Raw genomic sequence first — 17,040 nt, 5'->3', positions numbered from 1 at the left:
AAAACTTCGCCCGTGAAACTGGGGGAAAAAAAGGGAAAAAACGCACTTCCACAAATTCAGCCCAAATCCGTCTAGTGCCCAAAGTGTTAAGACACTCTCACACAACTGTGCTTCTGTGATTTCATCTGTGCCCTCCTGCTCTCTGACCTTTAAGCCTACCCCCTTAAGTACAACGGTGGTCTGACCTAGAAGCAGTCACACATCTGATGGTCTCCAGTCCGCGGTGAGAAAACTCTGCACTGTACCAGAATCGGGTTCACCAGGCGCGAGACAAAACTACAATGGCTGCCCACAGCAAGATCAAGGAAAATTCCCAGCCTGCACACAAGCACACGACAAAGTACAGCATCTGTTGATCTTTGGCTCACACTGCTGGGCCAGTGTAAGGCGGTGGTATGTGCCCTGAACATTTTTTACAACTACAAAGTTTATACGTTTATAGTCTAAGTTTATAATCATATTCGTCTTGAGATGTTATCTAACTAACAGTTTTACTGAGAGCATCTTTTTTCTATAGTATTATATTTTTTTACATTTTGGGGGGGGCGAGTTTGGAATTGGAAATCTCATCTAAGGAATCATGATCAGTATGGGAGGATGCATTTCTAGGGTCTTTGCTGGGAGAGATATGTGCCAGAGAAGAATGAAGAAGAGCAGTTCGGGGGTGCAATCTGCCAAACACACAATACATACGGAGACAGGGAAGGAGAAAACAAAATAAATTCCCATGTGAGAGCAGTAAGGTAAGATCAGAGGCCTCCTAATGCAACACAGGTGTTCTGATGGTTGTTGACAATTTTAAGCACAGCCTTCTAATCTTCCACAGAAAGCACAGTGTTCATCTGCCCCCTGGGTGTGGTCCTGCTATCTGCTGAGGAAATGAAAGGGCTCCTGTAACTTGTGGTCTTAGCTGAAGGCACCAATGGCACCAGAGTTAAGCACATTGAACGGGCAAGCTTAACACTCATGGGCATATATATAAAAGCAAAGCTTCTTCTTCGATCCTCTAAAAGGACCGTGTGTAAAGAGTACAAGAGGATGAAAAAAAAGGAGTAGATTTGTGGACTCCAAGCAAGTGGTGTTAACGGTGCAAGTGCTGACGGCTGCCCAGTAAACCAGTGAAAAAGTCGAAACACAAAGAGAATGGAAATATCTATTTCTCATAAAAGATATGCCTGAGAGAACAGTAGTAAATCACAGACCTGTATCACAAAAAGACTCTCTCAGACCTCACACCTGCATGAATCTCATTTAACATCAAGTCACTCTCTTCTCTTTCGCAAAAGCCCCAGCTGCAAAACTAAAGGGGGTGGTAGACTGCGACAATGAACCGGGACAAGTCAGCAAACGTCTTTACCAGCACAGGTTAAAGAGCTGACAGGAAAACTTCACCAAGATTACCTGACCCTTTCAGTAGATCAGGGGAAAGGCAATAAAAATTAATTTCAAAACCATTATTAGCATTCCCTCTCCTCTAATCACTTCTTTCAAGACTTTCTGCTCTTGAAAAGACTGTTTGTTTTGGAGACAGTTTCCAGCTTTGAAAAGCAGTATTTTAAGAGCTACAACATTGACAAATTATTGTCCAGCACAAATGTTTCAAAATTATTAAAAAGGGTTCCGTTTCCCTCAGTCAGTGCTTGCAGACACTAAATGGATGCCTGGCCATTAACAGGCAGGGAGGACAAAACAATAACAAACGCAAGCTGGAAAATGTCACTGTTTAACTCTCAACTGAATTATGAGGGAAAAGGGATTTAACAGCCACAAAGGAATCCTTTATATCCCCTTTCATCATTGCAGGAAAAACTCTAAAAAGATGGATTTGCAAGAAAAAAAAAAATATCTGGGGACTTCTACGCCAAGAACAAAATTACAACTATTCAGTGTTTATCATCATTTCATGTTGACAAAGAAAGTTCGGTTGATGGAGGCAAGATGAGATACAGGCGGCGTAAAATAAAAAGTAATTTCCATTACAGATCATCCGCGTAATAAACCCCGAAGACTCCTGACATTTGGTGCCCCTGGCAATTTAATTTTTTTTTATCAGCTGCTATTGAGCAGGCCACCTTTCCTTGTCGAAATCTCATTCTCTCTCTGTTCACAGCACTGGAATTCATTCAAGCAAGAGCTTAGCGCTTTCTCTCGTCTTCCCATCTTTCGCTTACTCTGCCTTCCCTCCTCTCTAGCAAACAGGAATGACAGGCTCATCCATGAGACGGCTTATCAGATTACCCACTGAGCACCTTTTGGGATTTCAACCTCCTGCAGACACGGCTCAGAAATCATCTATCCCCCCTCCCTGCTCTTCTCCCCGGCATAAGGAGATGGCGTACCCGAGTGCCGAATCTGTCGGGGGACCTTAATGGAAGAGCTTCTGCAAAACCAATTCCCAGGTGCGCAGTGCCAAGCCGAATGAAAAACGCCAGCTTCTGAGAGGAGTCAGGGGAGTGCAAAAATGTCACCGTCTCTGGTGCAAAATGGAATTCCTATAGACAAAAGAAGCAATTTAGGTTGGGTTAAATTGCCCTGTTGAACTTCAGGGTCTCCAGCTCAGGTGTGGCTTTTTAACATTTTCCTTTGTCAAACTGAATGCATTTAATCACCATGAACAAGCCTACAGATGAAAAGGTAGACAAAAAGCATCGCACTACAGAGCCAGTTCGGATTTTGTCCTCCTGGCCTCACCTTCGTAATTGCATAGAATCCTGGGATGTCTTCCACAACTGAGCCAAAAGACAGGGACCTTCACGGAGAGGAGGTACAAGTCAAGATGGAATATTAACTTTTCCTGCAGACATTAACTCATCTAAAAATCACTACAGTTTAAAATGTGTCTGGACTACATGCAAAGAACATATGTAGAATAAAGCAATAGTAAACAAAGCCCATTTGAACTACCTTTATTTTAACTGGTAAGCCAATCAAAAACTAATTCTCATGAGCAATGATGAGCTGGAGAGTACCCATCCGCACAAATGATGAGCATGTCAACAGAACAACCAGAACTTAGCACTTTACTCAAGGGAACAATGGCAGCACCACCTTAAGATCTGAGTCTACAGCCCTCTGAGCCCTCCAAAGGCCTGACCGCTGCCTCATGCTGCTGTGTAAAATTATCTCTGCCAATACCTGTCTTATTCTATCTTCTATGCTGCGATCTCATGGAAAAAAGTCCCAGCTAAAACCTATGGCTCCATAACGTGTTGAAAGTCAGGCAGGTCTTTTCAAGGTTTAATATGAAGGTTGTTGAAATGTGTTAATTAGTGTTATAAGAAATTAAACAAGCAATACCAGCAGCTCTGAAGAAAAAATAACCTATCATTAATCTTCTCATCAGCCCTGAATCTGTTTCATAAGATGCGTCGTTAAACTGAAGGCAGAAAACAGCTCTCCCGTGAGCCCAACTGTTAGATAGCTTTCTAACAACTTCCAGGAGACTGCTCTCCAGTTTATTCCAGCCAATGTTGACTCCAAAACCTTGATAAACCGCAAACGTTATGGAACAAAAATGGGATGGCAAATACAAAAAGCCCAGATACCATTATCAAGAGTAAATGTTTAGAAGCTTATGTCTGTATTTCAAAATTACTGACAGTCTGGCTAAGAAAATTGTATTCTGGATGGATTAAGGAGATATCAACCATTTTTAAATTAAAAAGAACGCTTGGCAGGATAAAAGACCCCTTAAGGACAAAAAAAGATGTGATAAAGAGTTTAACTAAAATTATCTTGTCCTGAAATCCCTAATGGGCTCTCAAAATATGAGACAATGATGTCACCCTCTGTGTTTATACCACAACATAGCTAGAATGCACTGAGATCCTGCATCCCTGGAACATGTTTTTTAAGGAACACGAAGAGAGCATAATTAAAGCAGAGCAAGCTATGCTCTTGTAGGCTGCCAAAACGTTCTGATCCAAAAAAATAAGCATTGGGATCTTCCATAAACAAGGGAAGCAATGATTGATGCTATGACTACCAGTGCTTACAGTTCCTGTGCAATACACTACACACTCGTTGTGATTTACTGAAAACAAGAAAGCCACCCACAAACTGGTCTCATCATGAAAGCACTTCTTTGGCTGAAGATTAAAAAATGAGACGACAAAGAAAAAATGAAAACAGAGGGACAAAACTAAACAAAGCAACAAAAAGGAACATTTTCTATAGCTTAATTGCATTGTTTGGAGGCTCTCAAACAAATTTGTAGTTACAACCATGTAGTTACATGGAATAAATAACAGCTGCTACAAGAAGGAAATGGACAACAAACTCAGCAGGCGTAATGCTGCTGGTTTTCGTCTCTGTCCTCAACCACACTGAGATACTCCTGAACATTTTCTGTGTGTCACTGCCTGCCTGTGCTCATACAGCTGGTGCTGGACTGAACTTCAGGATACAGAGCACATTTGCCTTCTTTTGGTGAGCAACTGCCAGACAGACTTCATTTTACAGATCCTACCAACAAGAAATCACATCCCAAGCTAAGCAAGTCAATCACAAATTCCATTGTGCAGCATAAGTGTCATTACTTTTAAAAGGTAAAACAAGATGCCGGCATTTAGGAGCTGAACGACTAGCTCTCTGAAGCCACTGACACATGAGTTGAGAACCAGCAAACACAGAAGACCTGGTCTGGAACACAGGACTGATTCTATAAAATATATTAGGCAGGACAAAAACAAGAGAGTATACTAAGCATGCCATCCGTTTTGTGTTCATGTGTTCAGCAGGGACCAGCACTGCTCCTGGCAGGCTTCACAGATTGAAATCCACCAACAGCTGAGTGGTTCGCTTCTAGCAACTTAGTGAGCTAGACTAGACAAATGGCATCTTCACATTTGTAACCTTTCTGTGCATGATGCATAGCGCCCCCTCCTGGGGGGACAGGGGGTTGCCTTCTACTTCTTAATCTTTGTCGCACTATTTGAACTCCTGAGGGTCAGCAAGACAAAAATGGAGGGGATTTCGGGAAGTTGTTTTCCTCTCCAGAGAAAATGTCAGTGTGCCCCGTAAGAGAGTATAGAGAGAACAATCAGCGATTCTAAAAACTGTGTAATATCTAATGTATACTTAATACAGCTCATCTCACCAGGTCCTAGAAGCTCAGCATGGCTGGATCTAGTCACTGGTGCCATCGAAGACCTCTAAGGAAAACCAAGCAGTAGCGGACCAGTAGGTGGCGATCTTTGCCCTGTACCAGAATTTCCAAACCTTCACCCCCATATAGTGACTAGGGTTAGTGTGCTGTAGGATACATCATATCGTCCTTTAGATGAAATGTTAAATCAAGGTCCTGATTATTGGGTTATTAACCATGCTCTGGCACTACGGGTATGGGGGTTAACCCCAGTGTCCCGACGAAACTCTTCCCTTTGATAGAACAATCTGGCCACCTGAACCATCTCGCATATTTCAGCTGGCGGAGCAGTTTTTCCACTCCTCCCCCTGATCTGCTGTGCAGTGGATCTGCCCTTCAGCAGCTGAAGTGGGTTTCCAAGCATATTGCTTTAGGATCCTCTGGGCTACAAAAGGCTAGACACCAATGCAAGGTAATTAACGTCCCTAGAATGCACCAAACTGCATCAAACGTACCGAACGGTACAATTAATACTGTGCTTTCTTCGAGAAAGATCAGCAAGAGTAGCTCTCACAGATTCCTTTCACTGTCTGCACTGTAAACTCTGCCAAGACACATTTGGGGCACAGTTGCTATTTATTCAGGCCTTTTATGGAGAGACCAATGATTTATTTATCTGACATAGGTAGCGCTACAAAGAGCTTCGTGGGCTTGAATTTATGAGCAGTTTAAATGCGTCTGGAGATTCCCTGAATGCCAAAGGTGTTAAATAAGTTGAGTAGTAAGATCACGCTAATGCCATTCATTAGACAAAAAAAGTAATAAAGCTTGTTAATTCCAAATCTGTCAAACTATTATGAAAATCATGAATTGCCGTCAAATGTGAAAATGAATATTATACTTTAACCCTCCTATTTTTCAGTTTCACAAAATTCATGAAGATCAATAAAAATACAAACAAAAGCTGTACACATGAATGTCAGTGCCACGTACATTTCCTGGCACGACAGCAAAAGTCTGCTTTTCCTTCAGTGTAGGTCAGTCTAATATTAAACGCAGTGTGTTTGAAATGCTTACCTTTGCTCCTTCACTGTAGATCCACAGTCTTTCCCTTAGAAAACAGACTAACCGAGGAAGAGGAGGCACTCCTTTAGGCAAAGGGATGCAGGAGTATGGAACAAGCCGCCCAGCTTTTTTTATTTAAGCCAATTCCCTTTATTATTTCAGGTAATAGCTGCACAATATCCTTGGGTCAATTTGCTACTTACTACACAGCAGCCTACTGTACATGGGCCCAATGGCCTCCTCTCACATGAAACCTTTCTTGCATTCTTAATAAAGGTCAGAATGCTGAATTCACCCACTAGTGTTGCGTTTTTCACAATGTATTATCACACTATGACACTATGCATCCCAAAATTAATATTGTTCTTTACTACACCTATGTGTAGCATCTCTCTGTGTTTGGTCACACTTTACTGTGCTGTTCCCACCATTAAATCAGCACAATATTTTCGGTAAAGCTGCATCATGTTGTACCAGACACCACACCAGTATCCACAAACTGCCCATGTCTGACGGCATGTTTGTGCAGCATGAACAATGACTTCAATACACTCAAATCCTGTACCACTCGGCTTTAGAGCATGGATGCAAAAAGAATAAATCAAGATTAGAAAGGGAACTTCCAGTAATGAATCATACACACAGGCTTACAAAATGAATGCCTGTCATGTACAGAATTGGGCCACAAAGCCAGGGATCTCTTTCAAAGAAAACTTGCAAAAACAGCTTTCAATTTTGCACTTCCTGCCTCTGTCAGAGCTAAGTGTTTGAGGCGGAACTCCACTCGTTCTCTCCGAGCCTTTTGTCTGCAGGAGAATCCCGCAGGATGGGAGGGGATTTAATGAGAGAGGGGAATGAGAACAAAGGAGAGATCATGGCTCTTTACAGAAGCAAATTGGCTCAGCTCAGATTGCAGGACAGAAAGCACAAGGGGTATTTAAAAAAATAACAATAATAACACCAATTACGACACCAAAGAAAGGCATTCCTGGCTCATCCTTGGAAAGCCACCTTCACCAACCACTCCCCCACCTGTACACTGCTAGGTGTGGTAATGATAACGTCTTAGGGTCAAAGGAGAAAAGGACATGACCTCACAAATAGGTATACAAAGCTTCAAGAGGGAATTTCAATTAAAAACTGCTAAAACACTCTTGCTTATTGATTTCTGTCTACTTGTATGATATAGCAAGAATAAGAAAAAAGTTTTGTAACAATAAAAAATAAAATATTCAGAGCACGTACATAATGAGGCTACACCTGAACTTTTAGTTATATTCTTTTTCTTACAAAAGCACACAAGCCTTAGGATAAACACTGAATGCTCTGGTAAAATCATAATTTATTATCTCGAAACCTTCAACATGCTTCTAAGAAAAAAACAGACAACACGAGAGGCCAGCATTAAGAGTTGCACTCTCAGTTTGGACTGGAGAACTGAAGAAGCCATGCTGTAGCAAACAGCCTGATACAAACCAGTTTGGTGTTGCACAGAGATATCACTGTACAACCTGCAGGAAACAATGGCAAAGTAAACTTAATGCACGGTGTCAGCTGTGAGAAAACAGCAAAAAAGGCAGATTCATGGTGATGAACCTTCACATGGGTGCATTCAATTCTTTTAAATGTCACCCATCTTTTAGTTACATGGAACCATCCCCCCACTGGGCTGTTTTTTTTTTATCTCTATGGGTTTATAAAGGTGGATTTTTTTTTTCACTGAAGCGCTGTATTTTCTGCACCCTGGAGTTGCCTTATCGCACCCGCAGCTGCCTCTGAACAGTCTTCTTTTCATCTGCAATCCCACAGCCTTCCTATCGGGAAATCTGCAGCTCTGCGCGGCGGGGGACACGGGCTGGCGTGCGCGTAGTGGGACGGAGAGGCATGCCGGGCGCTCTCCCGAAAAAAAAAGGGACGATTTCTTCCCTCTACCCCACCCCACCCCCCACCTCGCCTCCCCTTCTTCAGTTCTATCACTCCCTGCGTCTCGTCTCTTTAAACATGCAAACAGCAGCACAGCTCCGCTTAATAAAGCCATAGCACTCTACCTGCCACGGCGCGCAGGATCAGGGTAATCCTTCCTGACTGCTGGAAGAAGAAACAGCACATTGAGCTAATTAAAAAGCAGACTGAGCTGGGACCTTGCTTGAGGCAGGATCCATCAAGACGTATTAAAGGTGTCTTGATGGAGGGCTTTGGCACACTTCATCGCCTTGGCATCCCACAGCCGAGAATGGGGAATAATAACAGCGCTGAAACCGAACCCACACGCGAAATGAAAAGGAAAAACACTGCAAAGGAAATGCTTATTGTGCAATAGTGGACCTTTCAGCAAAGGAGATACAACCTCGTTACAACTAGGCAGTGGCAGACATCTCTGTACAACACTGCGTTCCCAGAGTGCTCTACTGCACGTTCTAGCCTACTGGTGTCCCGTATATTTTGGCTAATGGTGCCTGAAAATAACTGTAAGCACTGACAGTACCGCCCTCTCCATCACCTCCAAGCATGCCAAACACCACCTGCACCATCATCCTGGCTGCTCGTCTCCCTGTGCTGCGTATTTGCAGCTTGGTTGGAATTTCCAGTCCTTTCTGATGACCTCATGCGGTCAATGGGTTCAGTCCCGGGGAGGTGTGGAGGCAGGGCAGGAGCCGGGTTCAGGCGAACGGAGACGAGACAGCTGGGAGCAGCACGCACGGCGATCCTTCTGACGGGGCAGAGAACACGCAGCTCCGGCCTCAGTATGTAAACTCGGCGTGAGCATGGACATCAGCCTCGTGCGCCTCGCGTCACCAGCAGAGCTGCCCCACAAGTCCGTGCGCAGCTCCGCTTCGGAGAAGACGCAGAGCAGACGTTACACAGAGCGGGCTGTCACTCGGCGCATAAACATGAACAAATATGGAACTGCCGCCACAGAGGACTTGCAAAAAGTTAATACCTGCCAATTTCTACATACCGTCCTTCGCAAGGCTGAAGGTGGGGGCGCACTGATGTAAAGACACCCTACAGGAGCAGCTCAGCCTCCGAGTAATACAATAACAAACAGGGACCATTTACTGAAGGAAAACAGGCACCCAGGGTGCCATCTGGAAAGCAAGAGCTGTAGCACACAAATGTCACATATTTTATAGAATAAAATATAGAATCATAGAATATAAGATACAGAATATAGTATAGAAGTTAATTTTCTTTGTTTTAAATCTTCTTTCTATGCATAAAACGCAGTGCTTGTATGCGTCTTACTCATGGGGTTTGCAATTTGTTGTGAAATACTGTTGCACTGTGCACTTCTATCTTTATATTACTGTCCCAACTGTCATATTAAAAATCTGAGCAACCACATATTGCTCTCCATGCCCATGAAACACAGACAGTGATCTGTGTGCAACCCCATAAAAGTAGAGGATTGTATCACGCTATATTGCATACTGTTTCCTGCGGGCAACTAACTACTGACAGTCAAGTCTGATGTATTTTTTCCCAAGGTAAAGTTTAATAGAACATCACATGACAAACATGCTGAACCATTTTCATGGCCTCTGTATTGTTCGTGATAATAACCACATCTTTTGTTTTCATAATGGAGCTGTCTCATGGCTGTGTTATTATGTGGTTTCTGTGCATTGCCATCTTAACCTAGACGTAAGAGATGCAACTACAACCATAGATAGTGATACATTCCTTGACAGCAGTGGTGGTTGTAGTCACGCACCCACATATGAAGTACAAAACATACATGTAAAGTATAAAAGAAAAAAACTGTAGGAAATGAATGACTATTGGCGAAAAAAAATTGAATTTGGCTCAAACCGAGGAACCAAGAATTCCTGTTGTTCGGTTGATCTTTAATAACATGCCAAAGCAGAATCGGACCACCTGCTACATTGCATAAAACCCCGCAATGAGCAATGACCTCAAGTTTGAGGGATTAAGACTGTTTAGCTCTGCTCAACTGAGATTGCAAACAGCCCCAAACAAGGGCTCCCCTCCACATTAATTACAGCAAAATCAAACACTCTCTGGAAACAATTCTCTGCCATGCTGCTGTACTCTTTCAAGTGAGAAAAGCAGAACATTTATAACTTATTACTTAATTGGATTAAACTGCACACTGGAAGAAATTGGCCCAGGTTTCCTTGTACTCTTATCAAAATACTACATTTCAGACAGGAGAAACACACTGAAAACATGTGTGACAATTAATATAATTACCGCAATTTCTGATATTATGATGATGATGAGGGTAAGAAATGTAAACAGCAAACCAAATAGCTAATATATTCCCATTATTATAGCATTGATAAGTGTAGCCATTGGGTTTCAAAAGGTCACATGCAATGCAACACTACCTAAACATACACATTTGATAAATCTGCAGCTTTCTGTACAATATTGTAATATCTGTATATATTGAAGCAATTCAGGGAGATAGTCAAGACAGCACAGCAGTTTGATTCATTTTACGTTTTACAATGCGCAGCTCTTAAACTGTCTCACAGCCACAGAAGAAACAGCAAAGCCAGTTTATTTAAGATTATGTTTGAACTTCACACGTCTAGGTATGCAAATATATTCACAATGAAGTAACCGGACTGCAGGCTTATAAAAGAACAGCAGCTTGTAAACACCAGAATTTAAGGGCTAAAACGCTTCCCTATAAGTACAGAGGCTGAAGCAAAATCCTGTGAAAAGGAAGGAAGAGCAAAAAAAAAAAACAAGTGAATGGCAGCTGATGATAATTGTCTTCTAAGTAATAGGAGAGCCCCCTACACCTGTGACCCAATGCACAGGGCAAGTTACCAGGAGGTGCCCCTTTCAAAGAGACTGGCTCTTCCACCGACAGGGTATCACCTCATGTCAGTCACGGTCCTATCTTCAAATAAGAGGAAAAAACAGCCTTCCGTATGAGACTTCACAGCAGCAGCTGTGGAGACGGATCAGCTGTCAGTGCATGAGATGCTTTAGGTAGAAGTCTGATGATGGCAGATTAACATCTGTGATTAAATTCACATGGAGAAGAACCCAATTATGACATCAGACTCCAATACAACCACACACAGGCAATTTCCATACCCGAGACCCATCGGTGCGTCAGGCCAGAGCTAATCCTAACAACCACACAGAACAGATACTAAATTCATACTAAAATCAAATATTTTTTTCTCCATGGGAACCACTTGAAAAAAGGCAGTTAAAGTACTGTGCTGCTTGAAACTGCTGCATTTGCTAAATGGGACAGAGCATTATGCTTCCTAGTGCAGCTCTGCCTGCTTTGAATAAATCCCACTCTTAATGCCCTCACCCCTCCAGGGAAACACTAGCTCTTATTTCCAGAGAAGTGATTCATTGCACTCAACAGGTTCAGGGAAGCCTGGACCATGCTGTGGGGTCAGTCATGCAGTTGCAGCTGTGCTTCACAAAGGGAGGAGAGTGTGGTTCACTGTAGCCCAGAGCAGCGAGAGATCAGCTGGCAACTTCCTGAAGCACCATCGGCAGAAATTAAAGACCCACAGACAAAGCAGCCTCATCCCGGCACCCTCGCCACCCTCATGTACTGTATTTCACTGGGGATTTACTGTACTTTTTGTCAGAGCTTCAAAGGGGTTTCACACGTCTTCACCAATAGTCAACATTCATTGGTGCATATCATGGTATTACCATGGTATAGCATAGTAATGTTGAAACCTTAGGAAACCACAGCAAAAATCTAGGAAAAACAGAATTCACCATCCATAAGGAGGATCCTCAGGACCCCAAAGCTTTTTGCCAGAGAAGAATCTGACTAGAACTGAGGCACAATGCGAAGCACACATTCCACGCACTGCATTACAGAGGAGTTTACAAATAAGGAGGTGAGTTTTTGAAATGAACCGTAAAAAGTATGGAATCAAAGAGTGTGAGTGAACTTAATTTTGCTTTTCAACACCACTTTGGAAAAGCATTGAACTGGTTACTTCAAAAGAAGGCTTGCAGATGTAACATGAGGAGATAAGAGGATGGCAGCTGATCACAAGGGCCATGTGGTCTTTCAAACCCTCTCCTTGCTTTCTGAGTTACCTGAGCCGGACAACACAGACAGCGGAAAGAAGAGCCCCCATTGAACTCAAATCGATTTCTACGTGGGGACCAGACCTCTGGGGAATCTGGGACTAATGGATTGCCTTTCCCGCAGGCAAATTGTCTCAATTTCAGGGCTGTCCAAAGAAGCCAGGCCGGCTCTCCGGCCTCAATAAAGCAACAGCATGAGATAAAAGACAGCAAGAGCCTACCTGTTCCTTCACAGCTGCCCTCTGCGCAGATCTGACACAGCTGGGCTCACCCCTGCCTCTCCTCATGGCAGCCCTGCTAAGGGCACGCAGACGCAGACGCAGACGCAGACGCAGACGCAGACGCAGACGCAGACGCAGACGCAGACGCAGACCGGGTTTTTCTCTAACCACCTTCCTCTACCTCTCCCAGTCCCTGTGCACTTTCATCCCTGGCCTCTTTCTTCATGCTTATGCTTGCAGAGGAAAAACAATACATCAAACTCATTTTCAGTGTAATTACTGATCCAGCTGCGCTAGCTATTTTAGCTCTTTATCAATCTAGCAAAAGGGGAAGGAGCTCCTGATTTTCTTGTTTATGCTGCTTATTACTTTCATCGACAGTAGATCCATCTTTTTTTACCCAAGGCTCCTGTCCTTGTTAGTATCGGGCTGACACCCCCATGTATTCTCCCGTGCTTGCCTCATTCCTCAAACCACATCACACGGAAAGTTCACTTCGAAGGTCAAGCATGACAGCGAGAATCAGCACCAAGGCACAGAGTCCACGCTTTGGACAGGAGACCTCTCTAACGGCCTGTTGTTAATGCTGTACCGGGCTCCTGGTTTTCAAGCTGACAGTGATTAATACTGCATGTATGAAACATTTTGGTCAAAAAAACCTTTAGCATTTCCCATTTAACAGTAACCGTGGGTTGCCATAAATCAGCCGAAAGCTATTTGGAGAAGCCGTCGGTAACGTGCCTGCTACAGAAAACTAGCATCAATCAGAAGGCCTCTGCGTGACGTGGCAGCCAGGTCAGAGATCAGGGAGCAGCTCTAGCCAGCAAAGCAGGAGGCCCCAGTTTCTCTGGCTTTCTTTATTTGCAGAACAAAACCGAATTCTTCCGATGGGGAAACTGTGAAGCCAAGGGAGTAAGACGTACGTTTACAAAGGTGATGCTCTGAGAGACTCTCAAAAGTTCAGTTCTCTCCTCGTGTACCTTCCTTGCCTGAGTCTTGTGCCTCAGCCTGGGTCTGCACCATAGCACCCCCAGCTCAAAAAGTCACTCAACCTGCGGTTTTAATATTTTACATCATGACTGTCCGAGACGAGCCTGGATGTTCACAAGTTGAATAAGATTAAAGCACTTCCTTAATCCCATAATCAATATCAGTCACAATATTATTTAAATAATTCTTTGCATTTATACAATACTTTTCAACTCAAAGGACCACAAAGCATTTCACATAGAGGAGGAGACCCATCTCACCCATCACTGAACTACAGAATCATAATCGCCAGGCACATTTCATGTATATGAAATTCACTCTGGTCTACTTGGTGCTACACAGCAGACCCACCTGCACAGCAGCTCAGGGGAGGAGTGAGAGACTGGTCTGCCAGGTGAATTAAGGGAGAACTTTACAGAGACCAGATCACTCAATCCCAGACTGCAGTTTGGACTCACACAATAGGGGTAATACTAGGAAATTCTGTTCTAGATATGGACAAAGCCACAGTAGTGACCCTTTCCTTGTGTTTGAAGATGCTTCAGAGGGAGAATACAGAGTATGTCCACATGGACACACTAACTACAAGCACTGCAACGTACATCTCTTCTCTTACCTCATGCATGCGTGAAGTTCTGGCTGTGGGTAACCTAACAACTGTACTTTGCTTTCAGGCACAAACACAGCAGCCTTGCAAAATAACTCCAGCACGCACCCTAACCCAGCTCAGAAAATAGCACTAGAAACCTGGACAAGGATAAAAGCACTTTAGATTACAAATCCTTACATGCTTATCACAGGAAATCGTGATAAAAAATACCTTTAATGCAATGGAAATGATTTATGTTTAAGGAAAAAAATATCAGAGATACAAGGCAAGTATAATAAGGTTACAGACTTCCTGCATCCATTTTTTTAAATAATACTTTTGCCTTAGTTTTGCCACCTTCATCAGTTAATCTACCTTTCTAAGACTAATTGCATAAAGACGTTTATTAGGGAGAACGGATATCATTTGCTTTTAATCACCAAGTGCAGGCATAGGACTTGCATGGGTAAAATCCCAAAGTGCCATTCAGGACACCAGAACCTGAGGGCCTGGCCTGTACCAATTTAAACACTGTGTCATGGTCAACTGGAAGATGGAACCACAGGTAACATATGACACATGGCCATGACACCCCCAAATGGGCAAGAATTAATTGTGGTCCTACGCTCACTGTCCTAATTATTAGGACCTCAATGCAGACAGATAAAGGGGCTCTTTCTGTGCCAATATTTCGGTACCCTGATGTTGAAACCATGTTGGCAAAAGCTCTCCCAGCGCAAGGCAGACTTCCCTCCCTTTCCCTTGCGGTGGAAATGGCAGAACATGCTACAAAACTGATCCACACACGAAGCAGGCTCCACAGCCCAAACATTACGTCTCTCCTTTTCCTTTCTGCGTGGAACAAACCTTTACCCCGATCCTTTGCAGCCCATGTACGCTGACGGCTACCTATCTGAACATCTGCTGGTGCCATGATAGTTTGGCCTGTGTCCCACGTCTCTCCCACTGTGGAGCCCACGACCCCGGCTGGAGAGGAAGTGAGCCATCCCAGTTGACCAGTTCACTGGCGCTGCTGGGATTCCAGTCTCCGCGGCTGCATCACCTCGCTCTCCGCACACTGCCACTCAGCTCCTCGCACGTCCCGGACCGTTTAACTAAACCCTCGGCCTCCTTCAGAAAACCCCAGGCTCCTTCCAACAATAACAGAGCCGACCCAGACCTTTTCGTTTTAAAATATGAGCGCAGAAATTTCCTGCCATGTTTTTCTTTCAGTAAAACACTCGGCCCTAAGCTTTAAAGAAGACCTGTCAATTACATGGCATTACGGTGTTAATTTTTCTTTTAAATTACACAAACCATGTTAAAAACATAATTCAGCCCCCTTAACGTCCAAATGTAAAAGCAAATGCGTGTAGCTGTAAATTTCCATGCGTGGAGTGCCCATGAAAAATATGCAAAGGAATTAGAACTAAATAAATTTGGAAAAAAAAAACACTATAAAAAAGTTTCCATATGGAAGTCTTTAAGATCTGCTTGTGTATTTTCAGGTCTGAGGATTCTGGTTTATAACTGGATAAGCCTGCCTTTGTGCAGAGGTCAGCACTACGCACCGCTCTGTGCTTGGTTACTATCCCTTCTAAGTGGTCTCACAAATGTGAGTATATCATTACATTCAGATAGAAGTCAGCAATTCCTTCTGGGTTGAAAGACCCACTTGCAAACCTCCCCAGAACAGTAGTTTAAAATCTGTAAGGAGCCCACAAGACCATGCTCTGGGATTACTGTTATTTAATTTAAAATGTACTACCAGTAAGCAAAGGCATCTTAAAATTGGTCAATAAACACCAAAGGAATTAAGACACCCGAGAAGAGGTGATTTTACTGCAGAGGACAGCATTTTCTACCTGTGCCCATGTCTTGTGCCTAGAGCAGGAGTCCCCAACTCCTGATCTCAGGGACTACACCCACAGTTGTTTTCCATCTCCTTAAATCATCAAGAGCTAAAGGCTATGAAGGAGGGATAAACCACCCTAATCACACCTTAACTGGTTCAATTATATAAGACCTGTCTAGAACTTAAGGAGACATGGTAGACCTGCTGTAAGAAACACTAGAGTAAGACATTTCTGCCTAGACCGGACACTCGCTAAGCACAGACTTCAACAGACTGCCAGGTGACCTTCACACAAGCCAGCATCAGAGAAACCAGCATCTGTCAGGAACTGGGCATGGAAGTCACAAAGTTACAGCTTGGATGTTATTTCAGAGATGTTATTTTTCTAGCTCAGTTTCTGTTCATTAAATAAAGTTTAGTCTATCCAACACATCTGAGAAGGTCTACAACAGTCCATTTCAATATAAGCCAAGGTTTACTTTAATTACCAGAACTAACGCTGAGCAAAAATGGAAAAACAATCATTGCTCACATGAAGTACATGCTACTGTACATCTTTGTGAACTGTCGTCAAAGGCAATAAAAAAAACACTGCTTGAAATGTTTTTGCTGTAAAGGATTTTAATGTGTAGTGTTACTGAAAAAATTTCAAGGTGCATTGCTGGCTTATCACAATTATTAAATACAGGTTAAATATTCAGTCACTTAAGAATTGTAATACTTCGAATTATTTATATACGGTCTAAACCGGCTACAAAATATCAATTAAAAACCAATAGATGGCTTAATTTGCAAAAGCTCTGAAATGCAGTAAAAGAGATCTAGTATCTCTTCTAAAACAGATGGGGAAACCCAGACCCCTTGCCTAAATATTTAAGCTACTAGTGGGTTTCTGACATATTAATTTTGATCCATCTTCAAAATGTTATAAACATTGCTGTTGTCTGGCAGAAGGTGTGGAAAATTCTGAAGGGAATCCCTCCTCCAAGCAGGATATAATGTCTTTTTTGTTTGTTCCTTAGTTCCCACATAGTGATCCATTAAACATGTGTTTAATCTAAAGCATACTAATCAGAGCTTTCACTGCACTAATATTAGCATGAGAAGATCTGTACCTCAAGTGCACTGTAGATACATATACATATATGCAAGAATTAGTCATTTTGACGTGTCTAAGTAGCAC

The 17,040-nt window shown here is 43.0% G+C and overlaps 1 protein-coding gene across 3 annotated transcripts in view; it reads right to left on the bottom strand.

Moving 5' to 3' along the window:
- LOC102696088 (tenascin) overlaps window positions 1–17,040 on the bottom strand; it is a 140,033-nt gene that overhangs the window by 59,995 nt on the left and 62,998 nt on the right. The window contains exon 2 of one of the 3 annotated variants that reach the window (XM_069183553.1): window positions 12,424–12,656. The exons of the other annotated variants lie outside the window; for them this stretch is intronic. The gene's annotated coding sequence lies outside the window, so the exon portion shown is untranslated. The remainder of the gene's footprint in view (window positions 1–12,423; window positions 12,657–17,040) is intronic. 3 annotated transcript variants of the gene reach the window in all.

Source organism: Lepisosteus oculatus, chromosome 24, assembly GCF_040954835.1.
Source record: "Lepisosteus oculatus isolate fLepOcu1 chromosome 24, fLepOcu1.hap2, whole genome shotgun sequence".
Taxonomy (NCBI): Eukaryota; Metazoa; Chordata; class Actinopteri; order Semionotiformes; family Lepisosteidae; genus Lepisosteus; species Lepisosteus oculatus.
The sequence above is the reverse complement of the archived record's forward strand: the minus strand, read 5'-3'. Positions and strand labels throughout refer to the sequence as shown.